Raw genomic sequence first — 6,000 nt, forward strand, 5'->3', positions numbered from 1 at the left:
GCAAGTGCTCTACACACCTTGTCTCATTTCATCCTCATCATAATCCTGGGAGATGGGTGCAATTATTATTATTATTCTCTTTTAATAGATAATTAAATTGAGAATCAAGGAGTTAAGTAATTTGCCAAGTTGCTCACTCAGTGGAGGATGGAGCCAAGATCTGATGACTGAGAGTCCAGCTGTAGTTCCCTGAGCCAAGGACCTTTCTCTTCACTAGGAACTGTCCCATTCCTGAGTGCCAAACCTCACTAATACTGGGTGACCATATAACTTATCATCCAAGCTAGTATGAAGTATCAAGGCCAGCCATATCAAAAGAAGGTGAAGAAGGCAAGAAAAAAACACAAAACCCATTCAATTTCATTTTTCTGATAACGAGCTCAAGAGAAAACAAATTAGAAGCCCAGAATTTTTCTTGCTAGTTATCAAGACCACAGTCCTCTTCCTGCCACAACCCAACTGCATCCATGCACGATTGCCAGAAGAACCTGTCGCTGACCCTAAATACTGGCACATTTGACCAATGAGTGGGGAATAACCCCTCCCATGTGTATAGACACTGCCCCAACCAATGTGTCCCCAAATTTTCCTGAGTTGCATAGCCTGAGTTCTATAGCCTTGGATGTTGCCATAAACTTCAGGGATAAGGAATTATGCGCACATGCAGTCAATGAACCAACTGTGACTATGTTACAGAAGATACAGAGAAGAGACATATTATTAACATTTGACATTTGTCCTCTTACTTTTCTTGGTCTAAATGAATTTCTAGTGACTAGCTCAAACCAAGGCAAGGCAGCTGAGCAATGTCAGCTCGGGGAAGTGCAGCTAACCCCTCTCCCACAGGCCACCAGACCCTGGCTGTTCACAGAATGGCACAGGGCAGAGGCGGCCCAGGGAAGTAAGAAGGACTGGACTTAGGTTCTCCAGGGTTTTGCTTGGGGTTTGACGTTGTTGTTTTTATGTTTCAAATTTTCCTCTTTGTTCTGTTTTTACTTTCTTTAGGGGGACCAAACATTTTCAATATTTTAATTTTCCTGTTTGTTTTGTTTTGTGCTGTCTGTGAATGGGGTTTTAAGTTGCGGACTGATGGGCCTTATCTGTTGGCTTAAAGGACTAGGAGCAATCAGACCACGTTATTGTTCATATGAATGGTTTATTTTCCAAAGTGCTTTCCTCTGCATCAGTAATAATAAGTACAATACCATAGTCCCTTAGGTTTGCTTAGTGCTTTTGTGATTTTCAAAGCACTTCTATAAGCATTCTCTTCCATCTCCTTGATGAGTATTTACAAAAAGCCTGCTGTGGGCCAACCATAGTGTTAGGCACAGCAGATCTAAAGACAAATAAGGATGGCACGCTGCCTCATAAAGTGCAAAATCTAACAAAAGCGACAGCTTTGTAAACAAAGTATTATTACAATGCAAAATGCTATAACAGAAATATATTGAAAATGTCCTGTTGGAGATAAGGAAAATGCCACAAAAATGACATAAATTTACATGGAGGCAAAGTAGAATCTGCCTGGTGTGTAAGTAGCAGAAGACATTGTCCACCAAGCGGGCAGGTATTCTTTATCTTTTGTAGAAGTGTGAGCCAAATCTCAAAGAAAAGTTTACACAAAATCTCATGCCTGACCTAGGTCTCTGATACCTTATTCACAGAGGTTCTTTGAAGTGTTTATTATCTTTGACTTGTGAAAAACTGGGACACAGAGAAGACAGGTAAATTACTAAACCTCACGTGAAGTCAGAACTGGGAGCCATAATTTTGTATACCTGATGTAAATAGACAATCTCTAGAAGAAATGAAGGGATGACCCTAAAGGAAGGAACATTGAGGTCCCTCCAGCTCTAAAATCCTCTGTTCCAGTGTTTTTCAGCATATGTCACTATTGGAATTTAGTGTCTGTCTGTATTGGAGGCATTTAAAATCCACATATTATACTCTTGTAATCATAACTGCTGCTAAGGCTTGATTATATACTTAAGGACAATGTATAATGAAAAATTATGAATTGGTTCTGCTCAATCCCTTATTGGATTTCATTAAGAAAGAAAAACTCCTGGTCAGAGACAATGTATAAATCAGAGATGTAAACTGCCATTTCTGTATAGCACGAAATGAAAAGACGACTGAGAAATTGGCAGCTAATTTGCTCAAACAGCCATGTCTGGGTCTGGGGCACCCTAACTTACTGGGTTCATTTTCTACCAGCCTTTGCCTCTTCCTTCAGTGTGTTTTTTAACAGGAATTTGCTTCAGAAAAGCCAAGTATGGGCTGTTTCAGATGTGCATACTTGTGTCTTCTTAATTCTTCTGGAGAGGCTACCAGACTTGCAACTGGCCAGGAAGAAAATGTGGTAGAGGGTCTGGGAATGTTTTAGATCAGGTGGCATATTTGCCAGCTCGGTGGTTTCTCTTTGGGGTTATTCTTAAAAATATCCATCATTCACTACAGGGAAGGTCTCTGATTTGATGGTGTACTTTCCACATGCATTACAAACATTTTGCAGAGCTGCTAAGTATATAAGTATATGATGTGTGTTACCATCTTATATTTAATTAAATGCTGCAGAACTCTTTGTGGCTGTGCTTGTCTTCTATGAAAACTGTGCATTGAGGGATACCCAGAAGTGACCGTTTGCTGTCACCTTTTTGGTTTGGACTTTCAGAGGAATCATTTTTTCAATTAAATAGGTAATTAATTAACAAATTAATTAATAACAATTTTTTGAGGATCTCCTCTACACTACTTTGCACTGTGCTAGGCACTGGTGTTACAGAGATGAAATGGGACACTTTCAGCTCAAAATTGTATGGGGACAAAAACACATAGGAACAGTTATAATACAATGTCATACCATTGTTTTAAGGCAAAATATCAGCCAGAATTTTTAGCTTTAAGCAAGAGAAATCGATTTTGGCTAATTTGAGCAGAAAAGGAATTTATTAAAGGCTATTAAGGGGACTCACAGAGTAACTGGGAAGGTCAAACAACCAGTCTCAGAGGCCACAGAGCTACTCAATGTCCCTGCCATTGGCACCTCAAAAAAATGAAAATAGCCACCCCCGCTGTGGCCACCCAGCCCCAGGGTCGTCTCAGCAGCAGTGTCCAGTGGCTTCACACCCCTGGCTTTCAGGTTTAAAGGCAGAGCTAATGCCTGAGGTGGACGGCAATAATACCCATCTCACATGCCTGGGCTCTAGCAATGGGGAATGAAAAGAATAACCTATGTTTTCATCTCGTACATATGAGGTAGACACTGCTTCATAGAGTGGGGAAGTCCTCAAATATGGGAAAGAGGTTCTGCTGCTGGGTGAGAAAAAAAGAACAAAATCAGGTGAAAGATGCATTAAGGAGAAGTGCCACGAAGGGGCAATGTGAAGGAGGTCACAATTGACACGGTAGCGCAGGATGCAACAGAGTGTGCCAGGTAACAGAGCCTGGAGTCAGGGGAGAGCGTGCCCTGGCAGAGGAAATGCTCCTTCAAAGTAATGGAGCTGGGAGAACTTATGGGACAGTTGGGGAGTTACTAATATAGTAGGTGACGCCTCCTTGCCTGTCTCAATTGGGAACAGTAATGTGTTGGGGGGTTACTCCAGAAATTCAGATAAAGGGTGCTTTCATAGAAAATTACATATATTCAGCTTGGATATTTTACTTTAATTTAAAACTTACACCTATGTATTCATTTGTTACAGTGTAGTCCATTATAGTCCATTCTGGCTGCTATACAAAATACCCTAGACTGGTTAACTTATAACCTAGAGCATGAATCCACTTCTCACAGTTCTGGAGGCTGGGAAGTCCCAGATCAGGGTGTCAGCATGGTTGGAGTCTGGTGAGGACTCTCTTCCAGGTTGCAGATTTCCAACTTCTCTGTGTCCTCACATGGTGGAAGGGACAAAAGAGGTCCCCTGGGCCTCTTTTGTAGGAGCACTAGTCTCATTCATGAGGGCTCTGCCCTCATAATCTAATCACCTCCCCAAAGCCCCGCCTCCTAATGCCATCACCTTGGGGGTTAATATGTCAACGTATGAGTTTGGGGGATTCACAAACATTCAGACCATGGCATGGTACAAGGCCAAGGCCATTCTTTTGAGTGTGGGGTTATTGATTATAGTTTTGCTTTGTCTTTCTTAGGTAAATACACACCAATAACACATCATCTACTCTTTCCAGTCTTGCTTTCTTCCAAATGGGAAAGGACTTTAAGATTCTTGCAAAGAAATCTAAGTGTAGAGGCCTAGCTTTTTAAAGATATTTCTGCTCTCAAACCTTTTACCATCCCTTTTCCACCCCAATTTACTAGCAATATTCTTTCAACATATACTTACCAAGTCTTTTCAAACCATTCAAAGTAGTTCTCATAGATCAATAGCTGTCTTTCTTTGCATACTCATATTTCATAAGTTTGCATAATATAATTACAAAAACAAGTCCTACCAGCTTAAACAAGTTTGTGAATGCATACAACTGACTTGGGTGAGTTTACATGTCACTTGGTGGGAGCAGAAGAATACGATACACTAGAGGACAGCCTGCTAGCAGCCACATCTCAATGTGGGTATCAGTGTACTTATCAGAGAAAATGGAGAATGCCAGTTCACTCAGCAGGTGGTTCAGTGGAAGCTGTCTACAGGCATCCATTTAACTTAACATTTCCAGTCCAGAGAGTCTGCAGAGTAGTGGCTGGAAACGAGGCTTGGTAGAATTGGTGGGGGGCAATGATTAAGCATTTGATGTGCCAGTCTAAGAAGCTGTGACCCAGTCTGCAAAAGATAGAGGAACTTGGCAGGATTTTAATCAGGAGTGTGGTATAATAAATTTCATGTGCGTGTGTGTAACAGGTTTCAGGGAGGAATCTTGATTCAGTAGGATATAGATAGGAAACATTTTTGACATTTCTCTAATTACTCATCTCCAGAGGTGCTCTGTTGAATACCCCTTTCTGAGACATATTCTTTTCCATGACCAAAGCTTAATTCAATCTTGTTTTAAAAATGCAGTGTCATATTCTTTTTTTTATTTGATTCAGAAAAATAATTTATGAGTCTCATATTCTAGTCAAAGCCACATACATCCCCATCATAGGCTGTGGCAAGAGGGACTTGGAAAGAAAGGAAGATAATAGCTTCTCTTCTCTCTACTCCTCCCCTTTTTCCCCTCCTCACTCTCCTCTTCCTCCTCCTCTTCCCCCCCTTCCTTCTCCTCCTACTTCTTCTTTGTCTTCCTCTTCCTTTCTCTTTCTGACAGCTTACAACACCACACATTTCTTTTCTCACAGTGTCTGTGGGGTGGGAGTCTGGGCATGGCGTTGCTCAGTCCTCTTCAAGGCTGCAATCAGGAGATTGGACAGGGTGTGGTTTTCATGAATCCACTTCCGATCTTACTCAGGTTGTGGCAGAATTCATTTCCTTGTGGTTGCGAGACTGAGAGCTCTGGCTTCTTGTTGGCTGTCACTCTCAGCTCCTTGTGTGGCCCTCCCCATAGCTCTCTCACAACGTGGCAACTTGCTGCTTCAAAGCCAGCAAGGGAGACTGAGCCTGCTAGCAAGATGGAGTCTATGTAAGTAATATGATCACAAGGTGACATCTCATCACCTTTGCCCAGTTGTATTGGTAAGAAGCAAGTCAGAGGCCCCACCCACACTCAAGGGGAGGGGACTCTACAAAGACATGATTACCAGGACATGGAGATTATGGGGCCACATTAAAGTCTGTTTGATACACAAGGTGACTCAATCATGCCAGTTTCAGCTCAGTCTCTTCGTTAACTCTTCAGTCAAAGTCAGATTTCTTTTTCTTCCATTTTCTCTAGGGTTCTATATACATGGTATTATAGGTTGAATTGTGTCCCCCAAATTCATATGTTGAATTCCTAATACCCGATAGCTCAGAATGAGATCTTATTTAGAGATAGGATCCTTATAGAGGTAATCAAGTTGAAATGAGGTTGTTAGGGTGGACTCTAATCCAATATGACCTGTGTCCTTAT

The sequence above is a fragment of the Propithecus coquereli genome, unplaced genomic scaffold (genome assembly GCF_000956105.1).
Source record: "Propithecus coquereli isolate 6110/MARCELLA unplaced genomic scaffold, Pcoq_1.0 Scaffold110, whole genome shotgun sequence".
NCBI lineage: Eukaryota > Metazoa > Chordata > Mammalia > Primates > Indriidae > Propithecus > Propithecus coquereli.